Raw genomic sequence first — 23,378 nt, forward strand, 5'->3', positions numbered from 1 at the left:
CTTCGGTAGCGTAGTTGGTATAGCGCTTGCCTTCTGTGCTCGAGGTTGCTGCTTCGATCCTGGCCCAGGTTGATGGCATTTAAGTGTGTTTAAATGCGACAGGCTCATGTCAATAGATTTAGTGGCATGTAAAAGAACTCCTGCGGGACAAAATTCCAGCACACCAGTGATGCTGATAAAACCTCTGCAGTTGCGAGCGTCATTAAATAAACCATAAAAGAAAGGTCGTTCATAGTATTTACGGGCCTCTTAAAAATAATAAAAATGACATTATATTGAGTAATGTTGTTTTAATTATTTCAATAGATAAGCAAAGTACAGTGTATATATTATTGTATGTGTATTAATTTTTTTCTTCATGTATTCATTTTTATATTGTTATGTTGTATTTTTTTATTGTTCTTGTGTTGACATGTAGGCCTACATCCATATTTTACGTGGGTAACTACGAAAAATATAGAATATAAGACTTTTTTCGTAGTAATAACTTCCAGAATGGTTTCAGGATGCACTCAGCCTCATGTCAAGTTGTATAACAGTTTTTTCTGTAGGTAAGAGGTGCTGAAGCGTGGCATTCACCACATCATGTCTTTCTCATGCTAAAGTAAAGAAGACATGCGAGTTCTGTCTCCATGCCCACATACAGTCCCGCAGCTAGGCTGTGTCACCCAGGGCAAACATAGATTCCATCCTTCCCCCACTCTGATGGGTTCATGACAGAGGTACAGTGAAACCTGTCTAAAGCGGCCATCTGAAGTTACCTTGTAAAATGGCCGTTTTATCAGGTGGCCGCTGGATTAAGTTGCTGTTTTTTTTATGAATCAGCATGAAAATACTGAATTTCACTGACTTTTAAGGACTGTGTGCGTACAGCAATCATGCATATTGTCAGCCTCTTCCATTCTTGCAACCAGCCTTTTCGCCTTTTCAAAACTCGCTTGCGATACCTCAGTTTAAATGGCTGGATAATACCTTGATCAAGGGACTGGAGGTGTGATGTATTTGGGGGAAGAAACACCAATTTCACGGATCACATTGCGATTTTGTCATTTAATCTTAGAATTGAAATCGCATAGCTAATTCTCAAACAATGATGATGTCATCCAAGCTTTATTGTTGGCAGTCCACTTCACCTCCAATAAGCCCATGTCAATATTTTTCAAACATCTCGGTTTTAATGATTTCCCTATCATTAAGAGTGGTTCTTTTTCTCCTGCAGCAATAAAACAAATGAGCAGAGTTATTCTGTCTTTTGCCAACTTCCCTCCTTTATACTTTTTTCTTAAAACTTAAGTTTTGTTAGGGAGGGCCCTGAAGAAAAACCTGTTTCGTCAACATTGTAAATGTCTCTGAGTTCATATTCCGCAAGAATTGAAGGAGTCTATTTTTTCCATTCTTCAATAACATTGGTTGCAATGTCACCTCCTTCACCAGACACAGAACGAAATGCAATGTTATGCCATTTTCTAAAGCACTCTAACCACCCATTACTAGCAACAAAATTTCTTACATTGAGTTCTTTGGCAATTTCAAGAGCTTTCTCTTGAATCATAAGCCCACTTATTGCCAATTTCTTCGCCCTCGCACACTTGAACCATTCGTAAACGAAATCATTCACATTACTAAACACAGATTCTCTCTTCCTCCCATTCTTTTAATATTCCATCTTTATTCTGAATGATTCCGTTTATTTGTGTCCTTCCACATTTGAATATTTCTGCAATTTTTCTCGCAGATGTTCCCTTCTCACCTTCTTCAATCATTTTTCGTCTCACCTCTAAACTTAACACCACTCTAAATGTATTGTTATGCATGATTTCTCTCTCAAACTAACTTCACAGTTCCTCTGAATCAAGTGAATGAAAAGAAGAAAAGTTCGTAAAAGCTGGTCCATATAGAGAAAGATAGAAAAAGGGGAAAAAATTTAAAAAAAAATTCCAATGGTTAACTGCCTAAAACATACTGTGACATTTTCGATAGAAAAAGTCCGTGTTTCAATCCTTAAAAAACGAGTAAGAATTTATAGCTGTGCAGGGTCGGAGTGGAAAGTGACAAAAGAATCATAAAACAATAACCAACCAACCCCAAAGATATGGAGGGTGTACTGTTGTACACTTAGCTATTGCTTCCTGTCCTCTAACCATCGAAAAAATAGGCCAGACAGTATCCATGAAAAGATTTTTTGTTGGACAGTGACCGTTATAGTCAGGTTCCAATCCAAATAGACCCTGGCCGCTGGCTGGCGCATGAGGTGGCCGCTAAATAAAGAGAGAATTTGTATTGATCTTATGGAAAATCCAACTGGTTCCAGAGAAAATTAGCCTTTTGGCCAGGTGGCCGTTTAAATGAAGTGACCGCAAAGGCAGGTTTCACTGTATTGGCAAATTGTATTATTCTAATAATAATAATATTGAACTGCCCCCCCCATTGAGGGTAGCCCTTACGGACTCAGTATATCCTCAAAAAAAATTAATATACATATGTAAACATAGATATTAAATTTTAAAGAAGGAAAACAAAGAAAAGGGCGTGAAAAATTACAATTGCTATTAATGTGGCACCATGTGATTAATTAGGATTTGGCAGGATTTTTTAAATACAATTATCACAGAGATGTTGGCAGAGCAACTGTACATTAAATTAATGAAACTGATTTTAAATCAGTTTGTAATTTTCTTAAATTCAACTACCGGTACTTAAGCTACACAAAAATATATTACAATCATAACTGTCCAAAAAAATTTCAATTTACAGTTTTTAATCTTAGTTAAAATTAATTTAATTTTGTATATGACAGATTTATGGGTTTAGAAAACGATTGACAAAGCAAAACACATTATATCTAGCAACATCATTTAGTACAGATAGGACCTAATTACATAATTAGTTAATTATATTACTGGACATTCCTTATAATTTATCATCTTCAGCATTGTCTCCTTATTATGAAAATTAGTCTAATGAATGAATCATACAAATCTTTCAAAGATTCAACTTGCGAACTTATTTTGTAGCAAATATTTTGATGATGTGTTCATAGCAAATAGACTTTGTTCTCTTATGTTCAATTGAAATAATGCGTCTAAGTACTCAAATATGAAAATCGATCTTGCCCCATATTGCTTCTTGTCATTTTTAAGATTCGTTACATTACGTTAAATATGACATCAGATTCCACATTATAAAAAAATACATTACATTCATATTAAATCATTTATTACCTGTAATGGGAATTATTATAAGTGCGAAGAAACATTCCATATACATATACTATTTTGTCTTCTTGAAGCTCCCCCCCCCCCCACTCCCTGCGCAGCACCCTAGTACATGTCCCGCTTATTCCTGACCCCAGTTTCTGCCCCAGTACAATGTATGGTGTCACAAGATACTTTTATTTTTGTTATTACATTATTAAATAGCCCGTCATTACGAAAAATTTTAATGCACTAAAATTATTAAAACTATGTAAAATAAATTGTCATCTACACTTACTTGAATTTTATTAAACATATTTCCTGGCTATGAAAATTTTAAGTTTAATAGATACATATTTTTATTTTAAAGTTAGTTTGTAACAAAAAACAACCTATAACAAGGAGGAGTCTTAAATTTCTGAATACCGTATATAAAAAAATCCCATGGTTGGCACTGTATTTGCAGGTTTATGATCCTTATTTAAAAACGATTATCACAGATTCTATAATCAAGAAGCCTGTCCAATTTGATCAGAAGAGTACTTCTGCCCTGCTTAGCAAAAGTGCCGTATCTGCAGGAAAATTGAAAAATGGGGTTTTCACACTTCATAGGATTTTGTACTGTCAGAAATTCATTTGACTAGGTAAAAATGCGGTATCTCCAATGACAAATGAAATATAAGCTTTTTATTTTTCTGTATCTGCACAAAATCGCTAGATAAACTAAGCAAGACTGCAGTATGTCTCTCATGCTGCGCAAAAGTGTGGTATGCGAGTTGCAGATACTGCATTGTTGCTTAGTACCAAGCATATACCACGGTCTTTCTTAGCATTGTCATACTCTTTTTATCCACATGCCGCTTTCTGCTTCAGTATGCACCTGTCAGTGTTATAGTAAACAGCAGTCTGTGTTAAAAACAATTATAATTATGTCTTCTTCTTCTAGATCTAAACAATTAGTAAAATTAGCTTTGGAAAAATGTTCTTCATCCAACTTGATAGAAAATGAAAATTTTAATTCAAGTGTTGCAAGTCAACTTATGAATTCTAGCTTATGAGACATTCGCTTCAGTGGAAAAGAAATCTAAATTGAAAGCTTTTGCATTTGTCTGGAATGGAGCTATTACAGGACGAAATAAGGAAGGTATTATAGATACGTTTTACATGTTCCTGAAAGACACAGAGATGTCAAAATATGATAATTTGGGTAGATAATTGTTCAAGCCAGAACAAGAACTGGTGTCTATATTCTTTCTTGGTCTTCATGGTGAATTCCAAGGAAATAGCTGCCCAAGAAATCAATCTTTTCTGTTTTGAACCAGGACCCACATTTATTCTGCTTACAGTATTCATCACCGAGTTCAAAATGTCTCTCAAAAAGCAGAAAAGAACATACGAATTTGACGATTTTGTAGACGCTTGTCAAGATGAAAATAATGGAAAAATGGAACTAATATATATATAGATCACGCAAACTTCCACAAAGGAAAGATTACACTGCCTATCAGAAAAAAACTGAAAAACAACTACTTTACCTCAAGGATATCGTTCGTGTGAAATCAGTAAGAGGTAATTATGTATTGGAGTACAAAACAAGATATAATGAAACTGAAAGTTACAAAACTTTAGATTTCCTGCAAAAGAAAGCACAGAAAAGATATGGCATGCAATTCCCTGAACATATGGATAAGCCCTGTGGATTTGATCTTGAGAAGAGAGATAGAATTGAGAACACCTGGAAAGAAGGTATTCCAGAAAACAGACTTAAATTCTGGCGAGATTTACTAATACAGTAAATATTTTGTGCATACTTATGTTTAAAGATTGATTATTATTAATAATATTACATTGTTAATACTATAATTTTGTTCATGACTTAAATTGTGATTTTTTTTGTCTCTCATAATGTCATGTTGTGAAATAATTAGAAAGGATTTATCATATGTATTCAATTTTTGTTACTAATGGGTTTCTGCATTTGCTATTGCATATTATTCATGTAGCATTATTAATTAAAATAGAGAGTTGTCAACTTCAGAACTTCAACATAAGAGACTCCTAGATTCATAAGGGCCTAAAGCACACTATGGTGAATTTGTATATTTTAGCATATAAGCATGTTCTGATATATTTTAATAGATATTGTAGGATGTATAAGATTGTACCATGAACAAATCAAAACCTAACATAATAGAAATCTGAATAATAATTTGAATATCACAAATTAATGTGAATTTTTCGATTCCGTACTTTGGGCCCTTATGGTTCTGGATGCCTATTCTTTCATTTCTGAATTTTATGCAGATACCGCACTTCTCCTTAGCAGGGCGGTAACATACGGCATTTTGTAGTTAAGGCAGATATTTATATATTAAGTCATGCGGTGTTAAAGAGCGGTATCTGCAGTTTCTATTAAATGGCTGAATTAATATAATTTTTTTTTTTTTTTTCAGTAATTTTGTAATGTCGTATATAGCTGGAAACCACATAAATTATGTAATCATACGCAAAAATCGAAAGGGGCTGTACAGAAAACTTTAAACTCATTTTTCTCTATGCTTTGCTTTTTGTAGATACGGCACTTAGCCTTAGCAGGGCAGACTTGCATTAGCCCTGGTAGGGACATATGACTAGATTTACCAAATTATAAATTATTTATTACATTTTCCCTGTATAATATCTGTGTATTATGGGGACACTTAAATGATTTTTAAAACTTCCACAATTTTCATTCAAAATCTGTGAAGTTTAAACTTCATAAACAGGTCCACAATACTATCATCTGTACCAAATTTGGTGCCATTAGGGCTAATAGTTTTGAAATTATATTTTAAAAATATATTTTATATTGACATCACTGAAAGGTTCCTTGCATCAAAATTTTCAAAATTCTTATTTCATATTCTCTCAAAAGATTAAAATATTCATGGGAATAAAAATTAATTAGCTTTTTGAGCTCAGTCTAAATAGAGAATCCCAATAAAATTTTAAATTTCATGAACTTATCATTACATCATATTTTAATCTATGCCTCGAAGGAACTTAATATTAATATTTCATACAAATGCTAATTAAATTGTATTTATCAATATCTAATTGGCCTATGTGAGAAGTTTCAGACCAATCTGACAATAACTGTTGTGCAAGGAACTTTTTTAATTCAATCAACTGCATAAAATTTAAAAGTCAAGAAAACAGCTTAAAAAAAAAAAAACATTTCTCTCAACTCACTCACACGCCGTATGTTTGGCAACATTTCATTATATGGCTAGATCGTTTGAAACACTTTCAAATATAATTATGATTATAAAAACAAAAAAGTGGATTTTCTTAATTTTTCTTCGTTATTTCACCATAGTGTCCACTTAACTTATATAACTGGTACCGGTAATGTATAAGTAATACAGTACCATTATGTCATGTGTATATTTACCTTTTCTGGACTGTGCAAGTTAATCATCAGTAGACATTTTGAAAAAGAACTCAACAATTAATTTTTTATAAAATGTTTATTTCATTTGAAACATTCATTAACATCTCACATACACAAACAGTACATATTTCTCTTACATACAAAAGTATGTTAAAAGTTGCAGAACATCACTTTCATTTAAAACAAAATCATACAACACTGATGTATATACAAGCAAATAAATAATTTAAATAATTATTTGTTTTATAAATTAGTTTCAAATAAATAAATTGCACAAGAGTCTTACACAAAAGCTATATAACAGCTTCTTAGGAAGGAGAACTTATAACCTGACTTCTTAAAGAACTTCAAGCATTATCAGTGGTTAGTAAGGCGATTATTGTGTAGTACCTATAATGTGTTGAAATGTGAAGACAATTCAGAGGAAAGATAAGTTTTTGGGAAAATATAAATTTGTTTTGAAACTTATATTTGTCTTCTTCAAACAACACAATATGGTAAAGAGAATGGAATTATTTCTCAACCAGTTGGGAAAAATCAGATTATCTAAATGTTAACTAAAAATAAAAAAATAATAATTGTGAAAATGCCAAACGAAAGATTATTTTCGTATAGATATTCAGCAGGCTGATATATCACACTCGATCCCATAATTGGAGACACGAGAATGGATGATAATGATGCTGATGCTGCTGCTGCTGATGATGATGATGATGATGATGATGTTGTAGGACATATGACAGTCTTTAATACAGTATTCTGGAGCTGCATTCCATTAATTTTAAACTGAAGAAGAATGATAGAATTTACAATTCAATAATCATGACTGACAAAATATCGTACAAATGTGAAGGCAATTTAGCTGTTATTGTAAGATGTATTACATTACTAAAGTATCAATAATTTATCAATACAGCATATACCTATAATTTTGTCGTTATACTACAAGTAGGCCAATAGGGGGAATAGTAAATTATGATATTTCCATATCGAAGGCTAGAAAGACTATTTTGAAAATATGTAAATAATTATATATTATGGCAAAACAATAATTGTAATTGAAATAGATTTTAATACTGTGCATTAAATTTAAGTTTCATATTCTCTTCATAATATATCGTATGTAATAATACAACTAAAATAAATATTAAATATCTCACTGTCAATTTAGAGTTCTCTATTTGTCATTGCACTACATATTTTGACATTTCTTACTCATTACATGATTATGAAAAAAAGATTTCGAAGTCTCTGCTGTTTGAAATGCGTTATTATACAGCAGGATAGAGATACTGGTTGAGAAATGTTATCGGACAGAAGCAATTACACAAATGATTTCTAATATCCTATTACTCATTATGCTGAATCATTTCTAACGTTCATAAAACTTACAACTCTTATAAATTAAAATTTAAAATATTTTACATTTTCTGTTATGACTTTCAGTCTTATATTTTATCACTTGAGCCCGGGTGTATATGCAAATATTGGAAATATGTATGCTAATATGCATAAAATATGAGATTTTCTTCTGTAAAACTTTAATATTTGTCACCGGAGAATATTTTATAAAGCAAAATGTTCTATCTACTTCACAAAAAGCTACCATCAGCTACATTGCAGGAAAGGAATAGAGTAAAGCTGCCAAATTCACGTAGGCATTAGGACTATGTACTGAAATGATTTAGTTTTTTTCCAACAGTAAAACAAAATGACACTTTCTTGAAAAAGCAAAAGTTTTAAGTGGGCATATATTTGTTGTAGTGTGTGCCTTCTTGATGGAACTGAATATACATGCAAAATTTCCAACCAAAACAAAATTTTGACAGATTATCACATTTGCATATGGAAAAGGTACCGGTACGTATTCTGCATATAAATCCGGGCTCTATTTATCACAGTAGACAATATAATAAAATTAATTCTACAATATAGCAATGCATTCTATAACAGTGTCTTGTAAAAGAGTACATAATATACAGAATTCATCACTCTACTTTATAGGAATGGCCTTGTCCTAAGTAGAAAGCATGAAGAGAAGAATCCAGCGTCTCTTCCTTATTTGAATTCTTCCTACACTTACTACTTATTAAATAAACAAAGCATGTGCCACTGATAAATGCACAGTATGAAAAAACTCTTGTTTTATCATACCACGATGGACAATATGTAAAATGTATCGCTAATATTACTGGTGTTTTTATTTTCATACTTTTTTATACTGCAGTGAAACACTGTTTATTCAGGCTATTGATTCTGTTAAAACTGTTTCTATCATAAGTAATATTTTTTTTAAATAAAAAAGTCAGTTTTCTTTGAGTGTGTATTTTAAAAAGCAATTTATTAGCTTCAAATCTTGTCAGTTTTTTCAATTTAATTTTAGTTTTTTGTTAAATTGTAAACAAATTATGTTATAAGGTTATAATATTTGTTGCAAAATGGCTGATGAAGAGGATGAGAAACAGAGCAAAATCACTTGGATCATTTGATCTCTTCTTGGTTCATGAAGCCCAAATAAACTGAGTGTCGCTGTGTATGAAGTATGTACCTGAGTAAACTGTATAATACTAGCACTTCTGAAGTTAAAGGAAAGTTTTGAGAGATGGAAATTGACTGAAAGAACTTAAACGGTGTTTTTCAACCTCAAATTTCAAGATCATTCCTCCATATTAAAAAAAAAAAAGAATGTAATAGAAATTCATAGCACTTACTGTAATGTGAAATAACATCATTGTATAAGTTATTGTTTAGTTGATAAATCTTATAATGTGCACAGAGAAATAATTTTATTATTAAGAGCTAGAAAACAATTGATTGCTAGTCATTAAAGATACCTACAGTAATATGGTGGAGAGGTAGATCTTGAGAAGAAAATATCTGAAGTAAAACATAACACAATGGTCCTTGATGTTGAAAATGTTCGCGACACTAAAACAGAACAACCTCGTGATGCTGTCATACTAGCGAAATACTAACACACAACTTAAAAAATGAACATGTGAAAATAGATTAAATTATAGGCTAGTGAAGTCTCCTGACGATTTACTGCCACCACAGAAAATAAGAGAGAATAAAAAAATCATCACATAAATCATTAAGTATGGTACTGAAAAAAGTCTAGAAGGAATACAAAGAATTCATGTGGGTATTAAATTACCTGTTAGGCCTATCATAGGGGAAATTACTATTATCGAATACAGACTATTATAACATATAAATACTATTAAATACTTTAACTTCAAATTCTGGCTCTATTATGCAGAGTCGAAACGATTTGCACTCTTGTTAATATCACAGTTATTATATATATTGATGGTTTTATACACTTTTTTTTTTTTTTACAATCGGTACTATATGGGTACATCACATTTTAGAAGTAACTGATAATATGTTACTTTTTACATCACTTGCATAGCCAATGATGGAATACTGAAATAGATAGCAATCTAAAGAAGCACTTGGTGAAAGTGTTAAAATTTTGTGGATAATGGCCTGTGAATAACTTTGTAGAACATTTTAAGAATATTGCTGAGCATGTTGATAATATGTTGTTTGAGAATGTATCAGGTATAATACCAATTGGCTCGACAGTCATTTTTCTACATAAATATAAATGAAGTAAACACAGATAGAAGCGGGAAAGTAAATGTGTGGAGGTCAGCAAACCGCATGGATGTTGCTCTGTTGTGTTTGAATCCTTCAGTAACACTGGGGTCTTGTTTGTTTTGAGTCCTGTCAGTTACTTCTAAAATGTGAACCTCATGTTATTCAGTTTCGTTTGATTGACACTTGCAAAGTGTGTGGTTAGAAACAACTTCGGTATCATAAAATCTTTCTTCATGTTCTGGGTCGTAAACGCTAAACACCAGTGCGACAGATTCTTCTTTTTCAGCCACGCACTTCTCACCTGGAATGGTACAGCAGCCCGTGTCTTCACCACAGCGATGGAGTACTGTAGCACGAGGGGTATAGAAGTTCAGCGGCCTTACTTTGAACAGTTCGTCCACTGGGATAAGGCGAGGCTGAGGATCTCTGCACTTGAAATTATTAACCCTGAGGACGTGTTCCATAACCTTTGCATTAAGTGTCTTCGATGATCGGTCTGTTACCGGTATATCAGTAGGATGATTTTCAGCGATCTTCACGATCGCGATGAGCACCAGTAGGCATATCACCAGATTCATTGTTACACCTATAAAAAGAATAAATAAATGGATAAGAATAAATTACATATCATTTTCAATTTGCAATTTTTATATTAATTATTTTTTCTGTTAAAATTTTAATTGGAATATATGACAAATAATTTACAGAATTAAATAGTATAAATATAATGGAGAAGAAAATAAATAGTATTAATCATCTTAAAAATATTATTTGTGGAATAGAAAAATATATCTGTGAATAAGTTATTTTACCTTGACAAGATAATAGAGAAACAGAGACAGACAGAAAATAAATAAATAAATAAATAAAATGAATAAATAAAATAATAAATAAATAAGAGTAACTAAATAAATGAATGAATAAAAATAAATAAATAAAATAGACAAATAAATAGATAAGAATAACTAAATGAATAAATAAAAATCAATTAAGTAGCGGTAATAAATTCGCAAATAAATAAATAAATAAATAAATAAATAAATAAATAAATGAAAATTCCACGCTTCCGATTGTTTTGTTAGAGCATTGAGCATCGCCAACTGCTTCCGTGTTTCAGATTAGATGGAGTAAAAGTGAACGTACATAATAGGCCTACTGCTTATGGTTCCAGAAATGAATAACTTTACGAGATGAAAAATAAATAACTTTGGATTTTAATCATCTGTAGTCCACAAAAGAATCTAACACTTTGAAAAGGAGATCGTATATGAAAAATGTATAGCGTAATAATGTTTTCCATTATTAAAACGACTAGATAGCAGATTAAAATAATAAATTAAATTTTAACAAATACAGGACAGCAGTACCGGTACCTGAAAATATTTACATAATGCAGAAAAAAATTGGTACCGGTATTTAAATTCTTGGAATTTTTCGTGTAATTATATAAGTAGGCCTAATAAGTAAGAACGTAACATGAAACATTACCGTACAAATTAAAAAAGAAAATATTTTAATACTCATCGTTTATTGTGCAAATTATTCTGTCACGAAAATTCACTGCATTAATTTTGCATTCAGGAAATGGATGTAAGAAAGTCGGTCAATTTTGGCAATAAATAAATAAGATGCAGTTTTTAGGACAAAATTGCTAGGCCTATCTAATGAGTACCGGTAAATTTAAATTATTATGTGGCATTATTTTCAACTTATTGATTTCTATAATTAATTCTGGCACTGTATTTTCAGAAAGCCGTAAACGATACGTAATATGCTAGTGTTTGCTTGTTCAAATAAAATAAATATTATATAAATAATTTTATTACGATTTTTTTACATTCACTAATATATTTTGTTCGAATTATAATCGACAGGAAATAATGACCGATCTAACAATAATCATCAAGTTAAATAATTTTTGAAACAAGTGTTCGTATATAAATTACACAATTTATTTAAAAACAAAAGTTACGTTGCATGAACGCACCTTGTGATTGCCACGTGTGGAAGTCTTCACGATGATCTCGTCGTACAAGTTCAGCGTATCTCTCCGGCAGGTGTCAGGAGCTGTGAAAGACTACTGTAGCTGTAAGAACGGTCTTCTTGCCTTGCAACCTTCCGACAGTCTGAGATTCGCGGCCTCGCAGCCTCAATATATAGCCTATTAAACCAACGCCTTGGCGGGAATCATGAACTTACATGAGCAGGCAAGAACTGACGTCTATGGAGGGAGTACGGGGAAATACCAATCACTTCCCGCAAGACTGTCCCCCCAACGCATGGCAATGTTATGAAATGGCATCACGTGCTTCAAAATTGTGTTCTTTTTTTTTTGTTATCTGTAAGAGCTACGCTTATTGGACAATGTAAGGTTTGTTGGTTCTGTTGCGTACGACACTAACACGCCCATAACAAAGATAGCTTTTCCTTATTGAATGATTCATGTATAGGGTACAAAAACTTGGCTAATTTGACATTTTTTATGTATATCTTATTTTATTTAGTTGAGTGAATCATTTTAATGACGAACTACGCAATGCCGCTGCAAAACCGTGGGCGTAGTGCCGTCGATGACGAAGGTAAGGTCGCGCCTTCTTCTCCTGTCTCTGTGGTCTTCTTTCTCAACGTCTACACTCTGCACTCTGTTCTGTCTGTACTACGGCGGATTGCAAAACTGCTTAGTCTCGTTTCATGAATGAAATAGTAGGCGTGGCTTAGCTCGTTTCGTACGGAAGAAAACAGTACCGAAACATTTCGCATTGACGTAACGCTATCTTCCATTATGACATATCTTTTAATATTTTTGTATTCGTATTTTCTGGGTGAAAAAACTTTTCGATATTTTGCACATGCATTATTTAGCGATTCAGATGACTCACGCTGTGCGGTTACACCAACTGTCATTAAGTAAACATGTAGCCACAATTTGCATTCCTGAAACTTGTTCTTAGCAATAAACTCATCAACTAGGAATCTGCTTTTCACACCGATCACATACGTAAACTTCAAGTGTAATTCGTGGTACGCTTTTTGGACAACTTTATTGCACTACCTACGCTTGTTTTTTTTGTCTCTTGTCATATTTCCTCCATTTTGTAACACACTTTAACACCACTATTGTTACGAAAACTGTAAAAATTAAACACAACTGAAATCTGATGCAATATCTATGCCGAACGGGGGGAAAAGGTGAAATGAATAAGCAAGCTATTGGATATTTTTTTACTCGTATCATATCTCATTATGCTTTGCACCTTCATTAAGGCATTTATGTAGTAATAATAATAATAATAATAATAATAATAATAATAATAAGAATAATAATAATTATTATTATTATTCGTATCATATACATATGCTCCTGATATAGGACGTAATGCTATGCGGAGGGTAAAATATTTCATTTCCAGTGCTACAGTAAAAAGTAGTATATAACTTAAGGGGTTAGGCACAGCTTATAGCAGTAACATTTTGGAAATATTCAACATTTTTTTCCTCCATTACTGTATCTTGTACAATAATGAAAATTAGTATGTGTAAAACACTGTCCTTCTGCTATAGGCCTATAATAAATATATATTTTTACGATTCAAGTCGACCTGGTTGGCGAGTTGGTATAGTGCTGGCCTTCTATGCCCAAGGTTGCGGGTTCGATCCCGGGCCAGGTCGATGTCATTTAAGTGTGCTTAAATGCGACAGGCTCATGTCAGTAGATTTACTGGCATGTAAAAGAACTCTGCGGGACAAAATTCCGGCACATCCGGCGACGCTGATATAACCTCTACAGTTGCGAGCGTCGTTAAATAAAGCATAACATAACATCCAAGATTCAATGTGGTGGCAGTTCACTGTGCAGAGATGAAGCGTTTCCCTCATACCTCAAAAACTATCCAACATTCTGTGATGAAATTTTTTGTGTGTATTTATGCATGTCATATCTACAATATGATGCAAAATCACTTCCCTACCTTTGACAGATTGTCTAATAAAAAGTAAAGTCATTTTAAAAATGGTCAAATATCAGTATTTTCTTCTAACGCAAAATAAAAACAATATTATTTATTAAGTAATATAGTTGAAAGAGCTTGATATTGTAAAAAAAAATGAGTTTCAGCAATGAAATAAAAGAGAGTGAACATGAAAAAGTTAACATGTTTATGAGTTATGAGGGAAACGCTTCATCACTGCACAGTGAACTGCCACCGTTTTGAATTTTGAAAAAAAAAAAAATATACAAATATATTTTTTAATCGTAAAAATATTTTTTTCATATAGCAGAAGGACAGTGTTTTATACATACCAATTTTCATTATCGTACAAGATACAGTAATGAAGGAAAAAAAAATTGAATATTTCCAAAAATTTTACTACTGTAAGCTGTACCTAACCCCTTCAGTAAAAACTGAGTTATCATAAGTAACTTATGTTAATATAAAGTTTTTCAAGTAGAGAGATCTTCATGTATGGGTGAGAACCATTACTGTTTAGGCTCATCCATCCATCCATCCATCCATCCATCCATCCATCCATCCATCCATCCATCCATCCATCCATCCATCCATCCATCCATCCATCCATCCATCCATCCATCCATCCATCCATCCATCCATCCATCCATCCATCCATCCATCCATCGTAGAGGTCTACGATGTATGCGTTTTCATTATTCTAGCAGGATTTTATTACAAACGTAAGCTTGTTTTCCTCGATATGTGCTAAATTACATTAAAGTAACGCAGAGTCGACACGATGGCGACGCCGGGCGTCCACCTGAAACAACACATTGAAAGGACAAATGCATCCAAGTTCGTGACGGGACTCGAACCAGCGATCGTAGCCTCTACTTAAAGTTGAACTTGTGCATTAACCGTTGGATATGTCAACTACTGGTCCTGCTGTAAACTAACGGCTTATCATAATGACACCAGAGTTCGAATCCCTGCAGAATGAGTGACTAGGTATGTGATAAGTTTTTCTACGTAGTTGCATTCCACGTGCCGTTCTAAGTACATCGTTCACTATATTTCAATAGTCCTTACAGTTTACATAACTCTTCAGATGAAGGACTAGTCACCTGGGTAAAATAGTTATAGGATTAGCATCCATACGAGGAATTTATATGCATGAAAAGGAAGAAATGAATTATGTCGTTAGAGCCAAGTTGTCTGGCAAGAAGAGAAAGTGGGTATTCCAGTCTAGGAACTCAAGTTCACATTATGTTATGTTGGCAACCTTCGCTATATTATGTGACTCAGCTGAAAACACATTAGGTACACTTCTAATTCACGGCTCTCATGCAGAAGAGAGATATGGGAAAATTAATGGTTATGTAATTTTATGGATGGTTTAATAGTAAACCAGCAGCGTGTAGAAACGCTTAATTTCTAATGGAGTGGAGACAACGTAATGAAGAAGTTCTAGAATTATGAAAATTTGGTTGGCCTTGCTTTGAGGACATCGCAATTCTTTACGTCTCACAGAAAATAATAATAATAATAATAATAATAATAATAATAATAATAATAATAATAATAATCATCATCATCATCATCATCATCATCACCATCATCCATGGCACGTCAGATCATGAAAGGTAAAGACCAATCAGCCGACTGCTGGCCTCACATCTACATGCTTCAGCAGAGATGAACGACCATCCAACAAGTACGGGAGGGGGGCGTCAGGTCTATGTGTAATTACAAAATGACTCTCCAGATTAACGAAACCGAATTTCTCTACTCACTGTAGCTCTCCAAATTAATCACAATGTTGGGTGGACACTGATCTCTTTGGCTATAGCTAGTGACAGCAATTTTGTTAAAACATTTCTTCTCCTACGAGGATTGGAACCGCGTTCAGTCCATACCTACAGCTAGTCCAAGACTTGACACCTTTGACTGCGAGCTAGTGGGCGGCTAATAATAATAATAATAATAATAATAATAATAATAATAATAATAATAATAATAATAATAATAATAATAATAATAAATGGAAGTTGCCACCGGCGTGGCTCAGTCGGTTAAGGCGTTTGCCTGCCGGTCTGAAGTTGCGCTTGGGCGTGGGTTCGATCCCCGCTTGGATTTTTTTTCGAGGTTTTCCCCAACCGTAAGGTGAATGCCAGGTAATCTATGGCGAATCCTCGGCCTCATCTCGGCAAATACCATCTCGCTATCACCAACCTCATCGACGCTAAATAACCTAGTAGTTGATACAGCGTCGTTAAATAACCAACTAAAAAAATAAACAGAATTTCAAGCTACGTCCTTAATATTTTGAAAAATTTGCATATTTCAAAATTAAACGTGTCGCTCAATTTTTTAGTAAAATGCCTGAATTTTTTTTCAAGATCAGTGGCATATTTAGAAAAACATTAGATATTAGTTTCCTATACCTTTACTACAAAAGGAGGAAACAATTTTATAACCACTGCATAATACCTAACACTCGGTAGTGGTTGTTGCTGTGGGACAACTCCCCACACAATGTAGAAACTCATCTTGCTAAAGTATCTCGAAGAGGATTCAGAATTGGCCCAGAATTGTCCAAGATAGAGAGAAATGGAAAGAGATTGTTGAGAAGGCCAAAACTTCAATGAAGTTGTAGTGCCTTAAGAAGAAGAAGCATCATACATAAAAATAAAAATTTTTCATTGCCACTATAAATATTTCATTTTTTATTTAAAAAGTATTCATTTAATCACAAAAGTCAGCGTTATTTTGTTAAACACAATATATAGAACATGCAGTAAAAATTTCAGGGTACACGGGAATAACGAACAAGGTCCATTTTAGAAAGTTTCGAGAAAACGAATTTTAAAGTTCAAGCACTTAATACTTTGTTATGTGTATTTAATATAAATTGACGTAGTGGAATGTCAAGAACGATGATTTCTTATTACTAGCTAGACCACATGATAGTACTTTCTTTCCACTGTAAGATAGGGTTATTAACTCAATTTCGATTTTTGATGGACCTTGATCGTTTTTCCCGTGTACACTTCAATAATTGTAAGAGCTTTTACACTTCGAAACTTACGAAATGTGTTGAAAAAATGTGTGAGAAAAGACCTTGAAAAATTTGCATGGAATTAAAGTTCAAGGGTGCAGCCATTTATATATTGTGTAATTTTTATGCTTTCGAGTGCCGCAGAGCATTGAAACTTGCTCAACATATACATAAGAGATTGCTGATTCATTTTTCACAAGAAAACAAAAATGCGATTTTTCATTGAAAATAACCAAAATTTAATCCATCTTCACCCTTAAGGGGTTAGATCCAATAGTTTATTTCGCCGTCAACTGGAATAATTTATAAGTTAGAGAACACGCATGAATTTCATTTTCACTTGGGAATGGAGGCTTTTACTGGAGAATATCTGTATAATCTCATTTTCTATAGGTATTCGAAAGATTAAGAAACTTTTATTCTTACTAATTAAAATGCGAAACATTTTTTAAAAATATCATGTGACTTGAGAACTAACTATATTGTTTTGATGTAACAGCTTACATTGCTCCACTACAAAATATTCGTTTCAGACAGGGTGAAACTTGTTGCTCTTCATATTACGTGCATTTCTGACTGTTGCTTGTTCGTCAATCATTTTAGAAGTTCACAGTATGTATTCTTACTGGAAAACCACAAGAAAAAAATCTGCGTTATATTGAGCCAATGTGCAAAAACACATTCTTCCTCGTTTTGTTCTTCAGGATCCTGTATATAGTTCGCACATGTATTGGAATTTTTATAAATTAGTTTGTTACTCCTCATATTATTTCAATGCAAGAATATGTATAGTATGTACGTAGCCTATGTACGTTCGTACGTACGTACGTACGTATGTATGTATGTATGTATGTATGTATGTATGTATGTATGTATGTATGTATGTATGTATGTATGTATGTATGTATGTATGTATGTATGTATGTATGTATGTATGTATGTATGTATGAATGCATGTATGTATGCATGTATGCATGTATGTATGTACGCATGTATGTATTTTTATTTTTTATTTTATTTTATTAGGTTATTTTACGACGCTTTATCGACATCTTCAAGGTGACGGTGAAATGAGTCCGGGGTCCAGCACCGAAAGTTACCCTGCATTTGCATATTGGGTTGAGGGAAAACTCCGGAAAAAACCTCAACCAGGTAACTTCCCCCGACCGGGAATCGAACCCGGGCCACCTGGTTTCGCGGCCAGACGCGCTAGCCGTTACTCCACAGGTGTGGACGTATGTATGTATGTATGTATGTATGTATGTATGTATGTATGTATGTATGTATGTATGTATGTATGTATGTATGTATGTATGTGTGTGTGTGTGTATGTATGTATGTATGTATGTATGTATGTATGTATGTATGTATGTATGTATGTATGTATGTATGTACACTGCAAGTGGGCAAACACCTAGTGGCAGAAAAATAAAAGAAAATTGTTCCTTATTAGAAATAGATTTTCTGGAGTATGATGTTTCTGGAATTTGTACAGATCGAGAAGTTATGTGAGTGATAGTATATTAAGAGTTTATATAGAAAAAAAGATTTAAATCAGAGCTAGGCATCGGGAGCGTAACTAGTCTCTAAACGGGGACGCTTAATATTCATCCGTCACTGAATCATCGCTGCGCGATGTTCGGCGGGGAAGAAAGGGGATGAAGATAAATCATATGACTTCCCGTGAGAGAGTAGAATCCGCTCTTGCTGCCCAGCCCTGGTTTAAATTGTTAGAAATTATGCTTTGGACAGTCACAAAAGTGTTCGATTATGTAATTTTCATTGTTAGAGTGGGTTTTATTTTATTTTAAATCTTAGTTACATAATTTAATTCAATGTTCAAATTAATTTTATTATAATTTTAACTTTATAGTCCAGTTGACTTGCTTACATTTTCAAAGCAATAACTTAAGTGTTCAGCTGCCACTCCGTTATGGTAATCGATACGCAATATTTGCATGTGACTTCCTTCTTGTTGATACTTTTTGTACTATACAGTTCCCACAGTTCGGATCTAGAACGCATTCTGAGAACCTTTACTAAACTCTACTTGAACATTGAGGTGCTCCTGCCTACAGAGTACACTCAATTAAGTTCTAAATATTTACGAGTGAAAGTCCCGTTAAGAACAAATTTCCATGCTTAAGACGAGAATGGAACCAGGGATCTCATGATTTGTATTCACGAATGCTGACCGCTAAACCACAAAGCCGTAGATTACAGAATCTGCTTATTATATCGTCATTTTTAATAGATAGATGACATCGCCTGTTGTTTATGCAACTAGCAGAGCCTTGGTGAATCTAAGGTTGCATTGTATTCTACGAATGCTACTAGGAAAACTATTGCATTCTACTCTGTCCTTTCTTATTCTATGTTAGTCTACAGCAGCTTTACAACCCTATGTAAAATACATCGTAGTCGAAATACTTAAAATGACAAACCTGTTCTATAGATACGTTATTAATTGAAGAGTTCAGAACCATAGTGGGTCAAGCGCTATTTACTAAAACTGTAGAAAACAAAATTTAAAATGAAGCTATTACCATAATTCAATGGAAACATATAGCAAGTAATACAAAGTATACACATTAAAACTAAATGATATGTCAATCTTCTTTAAACTATGGTATTCACGTAATTTTAACCCTTGGTTTCTCCGTTTTTAATAAATGCCGCTTGGCCCACTATGGCTCTGAACCCTTCAATTAGTCTACTATTTTAGACTCGATTGATTGTTCTCGCCGAAATGCAGTAACTTTGGATTTTTTAATGAATATCTTTAAGTTGTAATTCTGCACCATATTTCTGTAAGAGATGTACAGCTCGTTGTGGGCCATCTTCTGCCTGTGCTAAAATCATTTGGACGTTAGCGAATAAAATTGTGTTTAATATTAGCTAATTTTCCTATTTTAAAATATATTTACTCGACTCTTTTTTGGAATTTATATTGACAAGACATTACAAGTATGACAATGCTAGTTCTTAACAGTACGATGAAAGTAAGATTGAAACAGATCTTACAGTTTCCTTTCGGTACATTTTAATGCTTCACAGTTGTTGCTTACAAATATTATCAACAGCAATGCAAAATATTAAATTCCCTAAAGAAGTTTTATAGACAAACTCTGAGATGAGGTTCTTAAGGAAGTACAACCAATTTCCAGCACTATAAATAAGGACAAAATTAATTTTTTTCTCATAAATAAAAAAGTAGGTTATAATATTAAATTAAGAATTAGTGTGGTAAATATTCACTACCTCTACCCTTAGGAACAATATTCAGATACTAAAGGAATTTGTGGTTGGTTAGCGGTATCTAAATACAGCATTCAAAATGGCGCTTAAGAAAAATTGAGTAGGAAAGCGCTTCCCGCCTAATTTCCACATTTCTGAATATATTTTTATGATTCCTTTTCCAATGTATTCTTAAGTCTTATATCTAGAAAAATATGTCAGATTCTTTTATGTATCTATGTGATAAATATATTTTTCTTATTTTTTTCATTAATAGGCCTACTGAATTTTGTAATTTTAGGTCAATTAATATTTTATATTCTTTGAACTATTCATGTTGCAATACTGATTATGGCACACTTTCTAGATACAAGATTTAAGAATAGACTGGGAAAGGAATAATAAAAATATATTGAGCAATATGGGAATTATATAGGAAACACTTTCCCATCGCATTTTTCATAGGTGCCATTTTGAATATTGTTTAATTATCTCTAAATATAAACCTAAATTATTTTTAATATCTGAATATTGTTTCTTAAATTAGATGTAGTTAATATTTATCAAATCAATTCTGAATTTAATATACTTCCTAGTTTTTCAGAGAAAATATTTTAAATCGTCTTTATTTATAGTGTTCAAAGGTGGATGTATCCCCTTAAGAAGAACAGCTGAATAATAGCCTACATTAAGCGATGCAGTTAGCAACAGATGGATAAGAGAAGAATTAAAAGTGTTCATCTTATATGGAAGGATTGCAGATCAGAAAAGTAACCGGCACGAGTACTTACTACGGATGGATTTAAGAAGATCAGCTCGACAGTTCTATTTACAGACCTGTTGGACCTAGAGATGTGAGGCGACCGAGAAGATTGGTAGACGACTACCAAATTCCTGTTTGAAAGAAACGGAGCTTGGGTCCACCTTGGAGATGGTAGTGATGGTGATGATGATGATGATGATGAGTTTGTTTTTCCTGTAATTTTGTCAACAGTTCAGGTCGAGAAAATTACGAGAACAGTGCCGTAGGTCACTTATGGAGTTGTATTCCTTCCAACGAGTTGTATAGGCTACTATAGTATATAACTCGTTGATTTCTTCGGCATCGTATCTGCCGTCCGTCGTGACAGCTGTTCCTGTTCATGTGCGCCAGGAATCACACCGACAGCTGAATTGCGGCGAGAGGTGACAGACCAGTAGTGAGTGATTTCATAATCAGAGTGCACGGTGTATCACAGTAGCAATGCCCAAGGAAATCGAGCCTTTTTGGGAGGTGTACATAACAACTCTTTCCAATGCCAAGTACAGTTACGTGAAAATCATAGGAGCCTGCAAAAAACGTGGTTTCGTTATTTCCAAGAAAGAAATCTTGTGTGTACCTAATAAGACTGGCAAAGCTCGGATGGGATTAATTCCAGAGTTGAAAAAGCAAGCAAATCCATCCCCCGTCACAAGTCGCCGCATCCCACGAGATGATACAAATTAATTCCATTCGAGCTTTACCAATCTTATTAAGTATACAGAAGATGCATTTCTTGGAAATAACGAAACCTCGTTTATTGCAGGCTTATTTTATTTTCACGTAACTGTACTTGGCTTGGAAAGGGTCGTAATGTACCCCTCCCAAAAAGGTTCGATTTTCTTGGGAATTTCTGCTGTGAATCGCCGTGCACTCTGACTATGAAATCACTCACTACTGGTCTGTCACCTCGCGCCACAGTTCAGGTGTCGTGTGACTCCTGACGAACATGATGTCATTCAAATTCGTTATCAGAGATCGGAAACAACCCTGTATTAAACAATATTAAATATCCATGCAATACAAATACACACTCTCAGCGTCGCTAGGACAATATCTTGAGATGTGCAACAAATGTAACGATAAGTTATTAATTTAAAAAGCACATTCGAATTTCTCCCTACAACCGCTTTTGTTAACATTATGTATTAGTCGTAGTGACATAAAAAGAAATAAATGTCTTAAACAATTTGAACTCAGTAAACAATTCGGGCCTCACATAATTTTTTCTTTTAGTCGCCTTGGCTACCTAGCGCCCAGAATTTGTCTACCCTTGATTTTTACAAGTAAAACGCATCTAGATACTTTAGATATAATTAAAGTTTGGAACTAACAAATGAAAAAAATATAAATGTCAGCACAAACTTTAAATAAAACAAATTATGAGTGAGTGTTTTACGAGTCTCTACACATTGCAGTCAATGACTGTAAAGATTTAAATGTTTAAAATGAACATTTCTTTCTTTTTTCTGATAAAATACACTTTATTTTTTCCTAATGACGTGCTTGCTACCAAATTATTCTATTGGTGCACTCATTTTCAACCTCATATCTTTGTTTTGTTTTCGTATGTTCACTGGTCAGCAGACCTGAACTAAGTAGCGTTGGATGCCGTCAAGCTATACTTCGTACATACCTACACTGTTGCGGGTTGCTAGACAGCTTTAGGTAACCAAACGCAGGACTCTAGTAAGGATTAGATTTCGAAGTTGACGCACATTTACTCTGAAGTTAAGTACACACTGAATGATACAGTGTTTACAAAGCAGCTGGCAAGGTAGGGACCCCTCATACACATGCCATGTTAGGAAAGAATTAAATATGAAGGACAAACTTAAATATTACGTTGGTTGGAATACATACTGTAGAATTATCGTCTTTAGGTTGTAGAAACGTAATATTATTCTTAGGCCTATAAACAGTTATACAGAATAATACTATTTACAAAAGTACTTATTGATCTCTTTCCTTTGGGTAAATAATGAAGAATTTGACGTGGAATTCGACTTGTGTCATACGGAATATAATACGATTTTTTCATTTATTACTGTAGCAATATAAATGATCCAGAAGTGGTGAAATTTATAGTTCATCACATATG

At 33.4% G+C, this 23,378-nt stretch overlaps 1 long non-coding RNA gene across 1 annotated transcript; it reads right to left on the reverse strand.

Moving 5' to 3' along the window:
• Window positions 1–9,296: 9,296 nt before the first annotated feature.
• Window positions 9,297–12,378, reverse strand: LOC138713408 (uncharacterized). The gene is made up of 2 exons (XR_011335863.1): window positions 12,221–12,378; window positions 9,297–10,819 (listed from the first exon to the last, which is right to left on the reverse strand). It is a non-coding gene; the product is annotated as an uncharacterized lncRNA (long non-coding RNA).
• Between the last annotated feature and the right edge of the window lie 11,000 nt (window positions 12,379–23,378).

This window comes from Periplaneta americana, chromosome 14, assembly GCF_040183065.1.
Source record: "Periplaneta americana isolate PAMFEO1 chromosome 14, P.americana_PAMFEO1_priV1, whole genome shotgun sequence".
Taxonomy (NCBI): Eukaryota; Metazoa; Arthropoda; class Insecta; order Blattodea; family Blattidae; genus Periplaneta; species Periplaneta americana.